The sequence below is a fragment of the Brachyhypopomus gauderio genome, chromosome 17 (genome assembly GCF_052324685.1).
Source record: "Brachyhypopomus gauderio isolate BG-103 chromosome 17, BGAUD_0.2, whole genome shotgun sequence".
NCBI classification, from domain to species: Eukaryota; Metazoa; Chordata; class Actinopteri; order Gymnotiformes; family Hypopomidae; genus Brachyhypopomus; species Brachyhypopomus gauderio.
The window spans coordinates 7,246,260-7,258,159 of record NC_135227.1 but is presented as its reverse complement, the minus strand read 5'-3'; positions in this window follow the sequence as shown (position 1 = coordinate 7,258,159).

Sequence of the window (11,900 nt, the reverse complement as noted above, 5' to 3'; positions counted from 1 at the left end):
ACCCTCCATCTCCAGTGATGACCACTCAAGCCTTTGAGAGGGCTGCATATTGAGGGCTGTCATTAGGATGAGTTGGGTTTATGTTTTTGCCCCTCGCTGCGGTTCAACGAGCGAGCCTCCTCTTCCTCAGCGCCTCGCCCTGCCGCACCAGCCGGCGCCCAGGCACGCATCCGCCTTCCTCCTCCGTAAAGAGCTCCCACTGGGACCACCCAAGCTGGAGGCTTGTTCCACTTTACACCTGAGCCCTGTGGTTTTTTTCTCCTAACCCTCTGATAATTAAGATGGTAGAGAAGAGGGCCCAAGTGGCTAAGAATGATGACTCACTCTGCATCTCTGGGATAAAGTTGCATAAATCATGAGAGGGGACTTCTGCCTGAGCCTGGCTCATTCCTGGCCCTATTATAAGACCTTCTTTTGCCTCCAATTATCCTGTCCAGCCATTGGAATTTATTTGTGTTGCTCCCCTCCATAAAATTATAACTTTGCCTAATAATTTTCCTCCAATGTGGTCCAACCCAAGGTTAATGGCTTCTTCTCCGACTTTGAGCTGTCTGAGCAACACGACTGCTCTCAAGAACTCTCTCTCTCTCTCTCTCTCTCTCTCTCTCTCTTTCTTTCTCTCTCCCCACACACCTTCTCTCATAACTGTACAGAAAGAGTACACATACACACACAGACACAAAAGTGGCCAGGCAGAATGTCTCATGGGCTATATTCAGGTACAGCCAATTAATATTCCCTCAAAGGAATCGTGTCCCCGCCAAGCTGTGTTTCCAGTCTTGTGTGATTGGATTATGATTGGTGCTGGGCAGATTCAGCTGACTCGGCATGTCCACAGAATGCAACAGAGAAATCCCACAGCAATAGACAAGATAGAGGGCCTTTCGGATATTAAATAGTGTCTTTATAATATTAAAATAAAACTATTATTTTAATCCTTACTGGCAGTCCTCACTTTTAGTTGTATAATGTATATGCGTTTCATTTAACATTTAAATATGTATTTATGATAATCTTAAAATAAAAATTAATGACTATTTAACATTGCATTAGTCAATATTTAGACAGTGGTTGTAGCCACTGCTCGGAACAACCCATGTTGACAATTTACATTTACAGACATTACATGTATTTCAAAAAGAAGTTATCTAATCCATACCACTGTGGAAAGTTTGCATATTATTGGAAAATAAGTTAATAACAGTATAATAATCATAACGGTCTATTTACAAACTATTTACTATTGACCTGTGGAAAGTTGTAATATAATTCATAATTGTATGTATGTATATGTGTGTGTGTGTGTGTGTGTGGTTGAATATACCTTGCTTCTGCACCCCAAAAGCCTTAACAAGACTCTTTAATCTGTTCTCTACAACCCCACACACTGCCATGACCCAACAAGCGTATGACACTTTGTGTAACTTTTGTGAATCTATCAAGTTCAAAAGGAGTTTTTAATAGCAGCTTCAAAGCCAAAATAAAAAAACTGAAGAGATAAGAATCAGGGTGTGTGAAGGTGAAAATCAAAAGTGATTTTGACGCTTAAGATTTCATTTACTGTCATATTAAAGCAAATGTCTTGGAGTGAATCCTGGTCTTTGAACTGATGTGAGGGACCTGTTTTGCATTGGTGGTTAGGGTGGGGATGTAGGACCCCCCCCCCCCCCCCCCCCTTTTACTTCATCCTCCTGCCTCATTCCATTTCCCTTTTCTTCCTCTGTCTGGCAGATCCACATCATTGACTTTGATGATGAGAACAATATCATTAATAAGAATGTGCTCCTGCATCATGCTGGTGAGATATGGCACATCAGCTCTAACCCCGCTGACAAAGGAGTGCTGACCACGTGCTACAGCAAAAGTGAGTCTCTCTCTCTCTTTCTCTCTCTGTCTCTCCCTGAGACTGTGGCAGCGGTCTTTCTCCCCCTACTGATTCCCTTCATCCATCCACCGCAGGCACAGCAAGTTGAAAATGACTTGGATTCCTTGCTAGCAGTTTTTTTAAGTGATACAGTATATTAAATTTTGAAGTATTTATGCATGTATGAATATGTAAAGTATATCAGCAGGCACTGTATTAGATATACTCCATAGACATACAGTAAGAGTTTGTAGGTATTACTGTTCTAGATGGTGTGATACTGACATGTGTAGAAACTGCAGACACACTGCCGGGCCTCTGAGCCCTCTAGGTGACTGACCAGTGGTGGATAGGGTAGATGGTGACTGACCAGTGGTGGATAGGGTAGATGGTGACTGACCAGTGGTGTATAGAGTAGATGGTGACTGACAAGTGGTGGATAGGGTAGATGGTGACTGACCAGTGGTGTATAGAGTAGATGGTGACTGACCAGTGGTGGATAGGGTAGATGGTGACTGACCAGTGGTGTATAGAGTAGATGATGACTGACCAGTGGTGTATAGAGTAGATGGTGACTGACCAGTGGTGGATAGGGTAGATGGTGACTGACCAGTGGTGGATAGGGTAGATGGTGACTGACCAGTGGGGGATAGAGTAGATGGTGACTGACCAGTGGGGGATAGGGTAGATGGTGAATGACCAGTGGGGGATAGGGTAGATGGTGACTGACCAGTGGGGAATAGGGTAGATGGTGACTGACCAGTGGTGGATAGGGTAGATGGTGACTGACCAGTGGTGGATAGGGTAGATGGTGACTGACCAGTGGGGGATAGGGTAGATGGTGACTGACCAGTGGGGGATAGAGTAGATGGTGACCGACCAGTGGGGGATAGGGTAGATGGTGACTGACCAGTGGGGGATAGAGTAGATGGTGACTGACCAGTGGGGGATAGGGTAGATGGTGACTGACCAGTGGTGGATAGAGTAGATGGTGACTGACCAGTGGGGGATAGGGTAGATGGTGACTGACCAGTGGGGGATAGGGTAGATGGTGACTGACCAGTGGGGGATAGGGTAGATGGTGACTGACCAGTGGGGGATAGGGTAGATGGTGACTGACCAGTGGTGGATAGAGTAGATGGTGACTGACCAGTGGGGGATAGGGTAGATGGTGGCTGACCAGTGGGGGATAGAGTAGATGGTGACTGACCAGTGGGGGATAGGGTAGATGGTGACTGACCAGTGGTGGATAGAGTAGATGGTGACTGACCAGTGGGGGATAGGGTAGATGGTGACTGACCAGTGGGGGATAGGGTAGATGGTGACTGACCAGTGGGGGATAGAGTAGATGGTGACTGACCAGTGGGGGATAGGGTAGATGGTGACTGACCAGTGGGGGATAGAGTAGATGGTGACTGACCAGTGGGGGATAGAGTAGATGGTGACTGACCAGTGGGGGATAGGGTAGATGGTGACTGACCAGTGGGGGATAGAGTAGATGGTGACTGACCAGTGGGGGATAGGGTAGATGGTGACTGACCAGTGGGGGATAGAGTAGATGGTGACTGACCAGTGGGGGATAGGGTAGATGGTGACTGACCAGTGGTGGATAGAGTAGATGGTGACTGACCAGTGGGGGGATAGGGTAGATGGTGACTTACAGACAGAAGACCTTCACTCTGTATAGTATGCAGTGGTAAGCTAATGAAGTGGTCTGTAGGTACAAGGTAAGTGTTTCTAATAAAGTCTACTGTTGATTCATTACGAGGATCCAGATCTGTCCACCGTTACTGGTTCAGTGCCCTGCCGTAGTGTGCATATCATAAAAAATGCGTCCCTTCAGAATAAGAATCATGGTTCGCCCCATGAAGATAGCAGTGTATAATCTATCATCAAATTTAATTTCACCGACTCTGCAAAACATACACCAGCAGTCCTTAGGCAACTTAGTATATTGATCAGGTCAGTGGTGAACTTCAGGAGTCTTGAATTAGTTGGGCTTGGCACCTTAGCCACCATGTTCATGAGACACATTTAAGTTTACATCTGAAATTGCAGTGGACATGAACACGGGAGAGGACAGTAGTCTCCCGTGAGACGTGCTCTTCCAGACGTCCTGGCCCGTTAGTCCCGGCCGTTAGCAGTGCTAATGGAACATGCCACATTCCAGGCACACCCAGTTCGGCACTCTCGCCACCAGGCAATTAAAAAATTAAATGAACATGAAGAAACGATTGGAAAGGGGGGTGCGGAGGGAAAAAAAAGTAATTAAATCCTGAGCTTGTACGAGCGAGGCCCGTGGGCAGCGCCTGGTCGGCGGGCAGGGCGGGCGGCGTGGAGCGTCTGCGCTCCCGCAGACCGCAGGCCAGACCCAGCGAGCTTCACTTCGTCTCCCTCCGTCACGCTCTCCGTTTGTGACGCGGCCAACACGTGCGATGTCGTGACGGAGTTCAAAAGAAGGTTGTAATTACCGCGACATTGGATCTGGCGGAGCGGCCCGAGTCAAAGGCGGAGGCTCGTGGAGGAAGGGTGGGGAGGGTTTGGGGGGGGGGGGGGGGGGGGGGGGGGTGAAGCGGCCGCACCTTCACCCGCCGCAGGCTGCCACGTCACGCTCCACACAGAAGAACTGTGGAAGAGGACCTGGGTAATGGAACTTCATACCGCTGTAGTCTTGTGTGACTTATTTTCAAACCAGCAGACTTGGGCGTTATTAGCAGTCTAGGGGAAATGGGATGGGAGCTCCTCTGAGTTAATTGTGTTGATAATGGAGGGTGTCTAGATAATGGACAAACCAGGCTGTAGTCTTTTTTGTGTTTCGTTTCACTAAACCTTTTTGTAGAAGGTATGAAGGAGAGAGAGAAGCGTTGGACGGCAATATGGCCGACCCACCTCAGCATGGTTAGGAAGCAGATTAATGTTGGGCAGAAAACACTCTTTATTGAATTCAAGTTATTTATCCACAAAACTGTTTGTGTGGGATTAACAGCAGGCAAAAGAGACCATGGGGGGGGGTGTGTGTGTGTGTGTGTGTGTGTGTGTGTGTGTGCTCGTCTGCGTGTGTGAAGTGAGGGGAGGGGGGTCTCTAGAGGCAGGCACTCATCATTATCCTGCACTGCACATATGAACTGAGAAGAGACCACACACACACACACACTCCTTACTCCTTACTCTACGCAAACATACAGGCTTTAACGAATCGAATTGTTTGTTTGCTTACAGTGACTGGTGTGTGTGTGTGATCGAGAAGGCGAGACTGTGTGGGTCCATGCTGATGTGAGATTCTAACTGTGTGTGTGTGTGTGTGTGTGTGTGTGTGTGTGTGTGTGTGTGTGTGTGTGTGTGTGTGTGTGTGTGTGTGTGTGTGTGATCGAGAAGGCCGAGACTGTGTGGGTCCATGCTGATGTGAGATTCTAACTGTGTGTGTGTGTGTGTCCTGTTGGCCAGCCTCAGAGAGCCGTGTGCTAACGTGTGCAGCGGTGTGGAGATGCCCGTGGAATGGGAATCAGGCAGCCACGAATCCCCCGACGATTCATCAAACAACCCCCAGACCCTGGAGCTCCTCTGTCACCTTGACAACACAGCCCACGGCAACGTGGCCTGGTACGGTGCGCGCTATCGATTTAACCCTACAGCTGCCTCCTTTACTCTTCCTCCTCCTCCTCCTCCTCCTCCTCCTCCGCCCTTCCTCTCTCACATTCTTCCTCACTCTCTCCTTTTTAATTTTGCTGTTCTTAGGGTTTCACTGCTCACCATCTCTCTCTCCCCTCCTCCCCTCTCTCTCTCTCTCCTCCCTCCCTCTCTCTCTCTCTCCTCCCTCCCTCTCTCTCTCTCTCCTCCCTCCCTCCCTCTCTCTCTCTCTCTCTCTCTCTCCTATGTTTCCTTTAAATTATACTTTCCCCTACACTCCGTATCCTGGTTCCTGGAGAATCTATTTGTTCTCAGCTACCCCTTCCTCTCTTTTCTTCCTTTATCTGTCATCCCTTCCTCTCTTTTCTTCTTTATCTGTCATCCCTTCCTCTCTTTTCTTCTTTATCTGTCACCCCTTCCTCCTCAGTGGCTTTTGCCGTCATGTCAGGAGCCGATTGCCTGACCTACATATTTCAGTGCTCAGTCTGTGTGCCCGCCTTTGTTTTAGAACCCTGCATTATATCACATGCCATAATTCACAAGAGAAGAATAAAAACTCTGCCTTGTTTTTTCTTTCTTTTTTTTCTTTCTTTCTTTCTTTTTTTGAGCATTTGCTGAATGCCAGCCTCCCGCTGCCTCCCACTGGGGAGTGCAGTGTTGGGGAGCCTGCGCACTCTGATAGAATTTCCATTATCCGTCATAATAAAAGAGGCCCCGTGTTTCAGAGCTCTGGTTTCAGCGGAGAAACAATGAATTCCGCTCTCCTCTGTTGTGCTGCCAGTCGCCGGGCTCGGGCGGCGCTTGTGGGCGGGGCTTGTGGGCGGGGGCCGTCGGCTCCGACACAGCGGCTTCGTCTCGAAAGCGACACGGGCGGCTCGGGCTCCGGCTAGCGCCGCGTTAGCACCCGCCTCCGTAGCCGGGCCACCGTTAACGGGCGTGCCGGTCTACCGGCCCTGAGCGCGGGTCAGGCTAGGACGCTGATCACTCCATTTACGTAGCAGCGCTTCTCTGGCCGGGTCGTGGGGGATCACCTTCACCACAGCGCCCTGTCTCCGTGGATAATGACATAGCGCCACGGACAGGAGCTTGTTAACACTTGTCCCACGCTGTTGGTCGTCCTACGTGGTACGGTCCCCAGGGCAACGCCCAACGCCGTACGCAGTTTTTTCTGCAATAACAGTGAGCGGAGAAAACCCCCTCATTTACTCAGCGATGTACTTAAAAGCTGTTGTTACATCAGAGGGAAAGTAAGCATCACAGAGCAGCGGTGACCGTGGCAACGGAGCGCGGCCAATGGCAGCTTTCGCCTGAGCGGGATAACGGGGCGTCCTGTTGTGAGGGTGAGACGGTGTGATGAACACCTCTTACGCAACGGAGATGTCTCTCTCCCCGAAGATCTCTGTGCTGAAGAGGGGATGTCTGGCTTTATTGCCGAGCGTGGCCATTATCGGTTTCTGGCAGCGCGTCCTCCGTTCTGAATTAGCGGGGTGCGTGCATGTAAGCTCGTGTGTGTGCGCGTGTGCGCGTGTACATGAATGCGTGAGTGAGAGTATGTGTGAGTGTGAGAGGGTGGGGAGGTTGAACAGTCTCTTGGCAGAGATTGCAGGGCTGGAGTGTTGGAGCCCTGGGGTGGAGATTGATGGTGGTGGTGTCTGCCCTCCTCTTACCTCAAGAGCTGTGAAAATCTCAAGGGCAGGAGGTGTGTGTGTGTGTGTGTGTGTGTGTGTGTGTGTGTGTGTGTGTGTGTGTGTGTGTGTGTGTGTGTGTGTGTGTGTGTGTGTGTGTGTGTGTGTGTGTGTGTGTGTGTGTGTGTGTAAGCTTGTTTGTATGTACAACTCGCACTTAAGGCTTTGGGGGTTGTGTGTGTGTGTGTATACGTACATGCACGTGCGTTTGTGTGTGTGTGTGTGTGTGTGTGTGTGTGTGTGTGTGTGTGTGTGTGTGTGTGTGTGTGTGTGTGTAAACGTCTGTGTTTGATGAGGGTTCGCACTGTGACTGCCTGTTTGATATTGGCGTTTTTCCCCCTGTAAGATGGATGGCCTGGTTGTCCGCCCGTCTCCTCCATCTCTCACAGGCTGTAGTGCTCGATCTCGATCACAGGGAGCACGCCGGGCACGTCCTCTCCACGCTGGAGCCCGCACCACCCGCACCACCCGCCCCACCCACCGCTGCTCGCCAAGCCGCATTTCGCCCTTTTTTTTTTGGACCCCGCCTTTGTTCTCCCTTACAAGCCGAGATGGCCCGTCTGTTCTCTGAAGACCCTGCTCCACCAGAAGATGCTTTCTGTACGCTCGTTTCTTGTGCACCTCAGAAGGAGAACATAGGGTAGAGCCTCGTCTCGTTTTGAACGTTCTGCACACCTCCTAATCGATGGCCATCGAGTGCTCTGCGGCCAATCAGGCGTTTGCCAGGGGGGCCGCGAGGAATCTCGGGACCCGGTTGGCGACTGCGGTGCGAGACGCGTAATCACGGTGCGATTTGCACTCCAAGGGGCTGCTGGCGGATCAATGTGGGCCCAAGAAGGAGAGGAGGAAGAGCGTGTTATATAGGTCAGTCAATACTGGCAGTAATGATGAAATAATCTCTGTGGGGGCCGGTGGCCTGTCGATCCCTCAAGCACCTCTTATATTGGACACATTTACTCTGCATGAGTGATTTGGGGCCCCCAGCTTGTCCTCTGAAGTGGAAATATAACAGAACCACCTTGAGTGACCTTACTATACTGTTGTTTTACATTTCTGGATCTGTTTATATAAATAACTGTACACTGATGCAAGGATAATTTCTCAGAACATCTAGAGTTTTATTCTGTATTCACTTTATGGTTTAGCACACAAACATTTTTCGCATTTGTTTTTGGTAAACATCTACCAACCAGAAGATTGATCTTGTCATAGGTTTTCTACATGAACACAACTCAGTTACATGCAAAGTGGATCAAACATGATTCATAAAGTATGTTAAACCCAAATTTTGTATATATGGAGGCCTTTTAAGAAAGTGGGCTTGAGCCAGACCGTATTTACATATTCAAGGATGCAAAGCCTCTGTTCTTCAGGGCAGACATTTGACTGTTTTATCTTCCACCCTTTAGTTAACGTCGGGGTCTGGCGTAGTAAGACCAAGAGCAGCTATGAAAAAGGAACCTTCCTTAAGAATTAACTGATACATTTGGGAGGCCTTTAAATCTCGGAGTTAATAAATGGAGTTGGATCGGTACCGGTATGTTCTGCTTTTGCTCTCCACTGAAATAAAAACTTGAACGTGGCTAATGTGATTGTGCCCTGTCATCAAACACCTGCCACAGACCAGTGACTCACGAAATCTTGGATGCATAGTCAAATTTGACAACCCTGCCCCCCCCCCCCCCCCCCCCCAACATTTATATCCTCTATAAATGTGTGTTTTTTTCCTTTTCAGCCCCCAGTTTCCCCCTCCTCACAAAGGAGGAATGCAAATCCCCAACAGGCCTCGTTCCTGTGGTCTCGCTCCTGTGACGCACTCTGGTGCCTTGTGTTCTGCAGGCCTCTCCTGGAATAGTTAGTGAATTTGAAAGACTTGTGTAGCCATAGAGCAGGTCTGCTTTCATCTCCTCCTCCTCCTCCTGGTTCTTGATGCACCTCCTTGTGCTCTAGAGTACGAGAGGGGGGGGCATCCTGGGAGGAGGTGGAGGCCGAGAGGTGACGTGCGGGATCCTGACTGAACTAACTCTCTCTCTCTCTCTCTCTCTCTCTCTCTCTCCGCTCCTCAGCGTGCTGTGGGAGCCCATGGGCGACGGCAAGCGTCTCGTCTCCCTGGCTGACAGCCACGTGGTGCTATGGGACCTCCAAGAAAGCTCCAGCAAGGCCACGGTGAGACGGAGCCCTCGCCTCCCCACGCTCCGAGTCACGTGACCTCTCCACCGTGCTCGTGCACTGAAGCGTCCGTTCACTGCTCCGTATCTCACGGTGATTGTCGGCTTAATGCCTGTCCTGGGTTGTTAGAGTAAAGTGGGTCCTAGAAAACTTCGCCCTCACACTAAAGTCGGGAGACTTTGTGCTTAACAAACAGTATGTTATGAACTTGATGAATTTAGATTGATGCACGGAGCCTTTTCACTTGAGCTACAGCAGACACCAAAAAGCCCCAATTACAGTATGGCACCTTTGCTGGATTAGCTTTTTTTCCACAAGTCCCTGTCTAAGCAATTAAAGTGTCCATAGTCCCGAAAGTCCAGATGAAAAGTGGGTTTAGGTGGGTCGCTTAAGGTCCCATTAGCGCAGAGCCGCTGAGTTGAGGGTATTTGTTAATAATGCGCTACAGTCATTACTAATTAATGCCTCCCGGATACGCAAGCCAGACCTTTGAGGACATCACCCTGGCTTGGCATTTGGGAGTCTTTGTGTGCGAGGGGACTGCAAAAACTCCGTCCCCTCTGTCCTCACACCCCCCCCTCCACGCCAGACGCACGAGCCCAAACGCTGGCACAGACGGCCCTCGCCCTCCGAAGTGGCTGGAGTGGACCCGCGGTCAGTGACGGGGCCATGCCTCCCCGCTGCAGCCGGGCTAATGTCAGCTTTGCATGCAGAGCGAGAGGGGGGTTATTGAATGGCAAGGCCTGCTAAGGCCACTGCGCCCATTAACAAGGAGAGGGAGAGAGGGAGGGAGAGAGAGAGAGAGGGGAGGGGGAGGGAGAGAGAGCACGTTCACTCAGATCCTACCAGTGCTGATGGGGAATGCTAATCTGCCTCACACAAGCCCCTCATTCTCTCCCTCTCCCCTCTCCCTCTCTCTGTCTCTCTCTCTCTCTCTCTCTCTCTCTCTCTCTCTCTCTCTCTCACACACACACACACACACACAATTGCGTCAGCTCTCCTCCAGTTCGTTCCCTCATCCTCCTCCTCGGTGCTGCTCAGGTTGATGTGTTCATCCTTTCTCTCCTCCCAGGCCTTTGCTCAAGCCTCTGTGAATTCATCCAGGCTGTGGAACAGGGAAGGATGAATGGTCTAATAACCCAAACCGCCCCCCCCCACCCCCCCCTCCCGGCTCTACAAATATGGGGCAGCCAGTTTAGCCATGTGGTGGAGCTTGATGTGTGTTGGCCTGCGCCAGCACTGCCCAGCGAGAGGCTCTGTGGAGTGGCCCGTCCCCAGCTGGACGCTGCCACTGGATCAGTGAGGCCCAGATCAATCCACCCTGCCACGCCCCACCCAAACAAAGGCTGGGGGCCTGGCTGGGCGGGGGCCTGGTGGAATGGGGCGGAGCCTGGTGGGACGGAGCAGCTCCTGGTGGGGCGGGGCGGGGCCTGGTGGGGCGGGGCCTTGTGGGGGCTGGGCAGGGCCTGGTGGGGCGGGCGGAGCGGGGCGGGGCCTGGTGGGGCGGGGCGGGGGCCTGGTGGGGCGGGGCCTGGTGGGGCGGGCGGGGCCTGGTGGGGCACGGTGGGGAGCTCTGGCCTCATCTACACTGGAGTAGGTGCCATTGCTGCTTGTGCTGTTCGTTTTGGTCTCTGGACTACAGTATTGCAGCGATGACGCTATGCTAATGCTCTTCCCTTGTAAGCGCTGATGTGTAAACCACAGCACCGGGTCGTTGTCAACCCGTTTTTATTGCTTCTCACAAACCGTCGTGGTTGTCGGCCATTTTCTTCATGCTGAGAATCACTTAGTGTGCAGTTTTAGGCCGTCTTATTAGACGTCTGCTGTGGCTGAAGCTGACACAGTGCACTTACGTATGTAGAAATAATGTGATAACACTGCGGTCACTGCAGCAATATGCCATTATACCCATAATCTGTCTTACGGAGTTCTCTCTACTTAAAAGTCAATTAAATCTGGAATGAGAACAGGTGATGTTCAAACTGAGCTGCTTTTACGTAATCCTGATTCCTTTATGGGAACTAGATGAATGTGGAGAATGACTTGTGTGTGTGCGCTAGCTCACCAATCACAGTCCTCTTCAGCTGCTGTTGATGCCTGGTTCCGGCTGTTTACACGCCATACAAATGCAGTGGAGAGAAAGAAAAGATATTGGTAGTTTCTCTCTGTGTATCTCTCTCTCTCTCACACACACACACACACACACTTACACGCTCTCTGACTCTCACAGCACAAACTCCCAGCAGCCCATGTCACTGACTTTTCCAATAAAAAGATGGGAAGTGTGTACCCCCCCCCCCCCTCCCTCACAGGGGGCCCGCGTCACTTCGACTCGCGTCAGCCGGGCGCGCCCTGTGTTCAGCGGGGCACGTCGCCCCCGCGAGGGCCTGGCGGGGCTCCTGGCCCCGAGCGTGGCCGTTGACTGATATGCGCCTGGACTTCTTCGCCTCCCCAGATGTCCGGTAGCGCCGCCCTGGAAGGCAAAGGGCAGCTGAAGTTCACCTCAGGCAAGTGGAGCCCGCACCACAACTCCACCCAGCTGGCCACGGCCAACG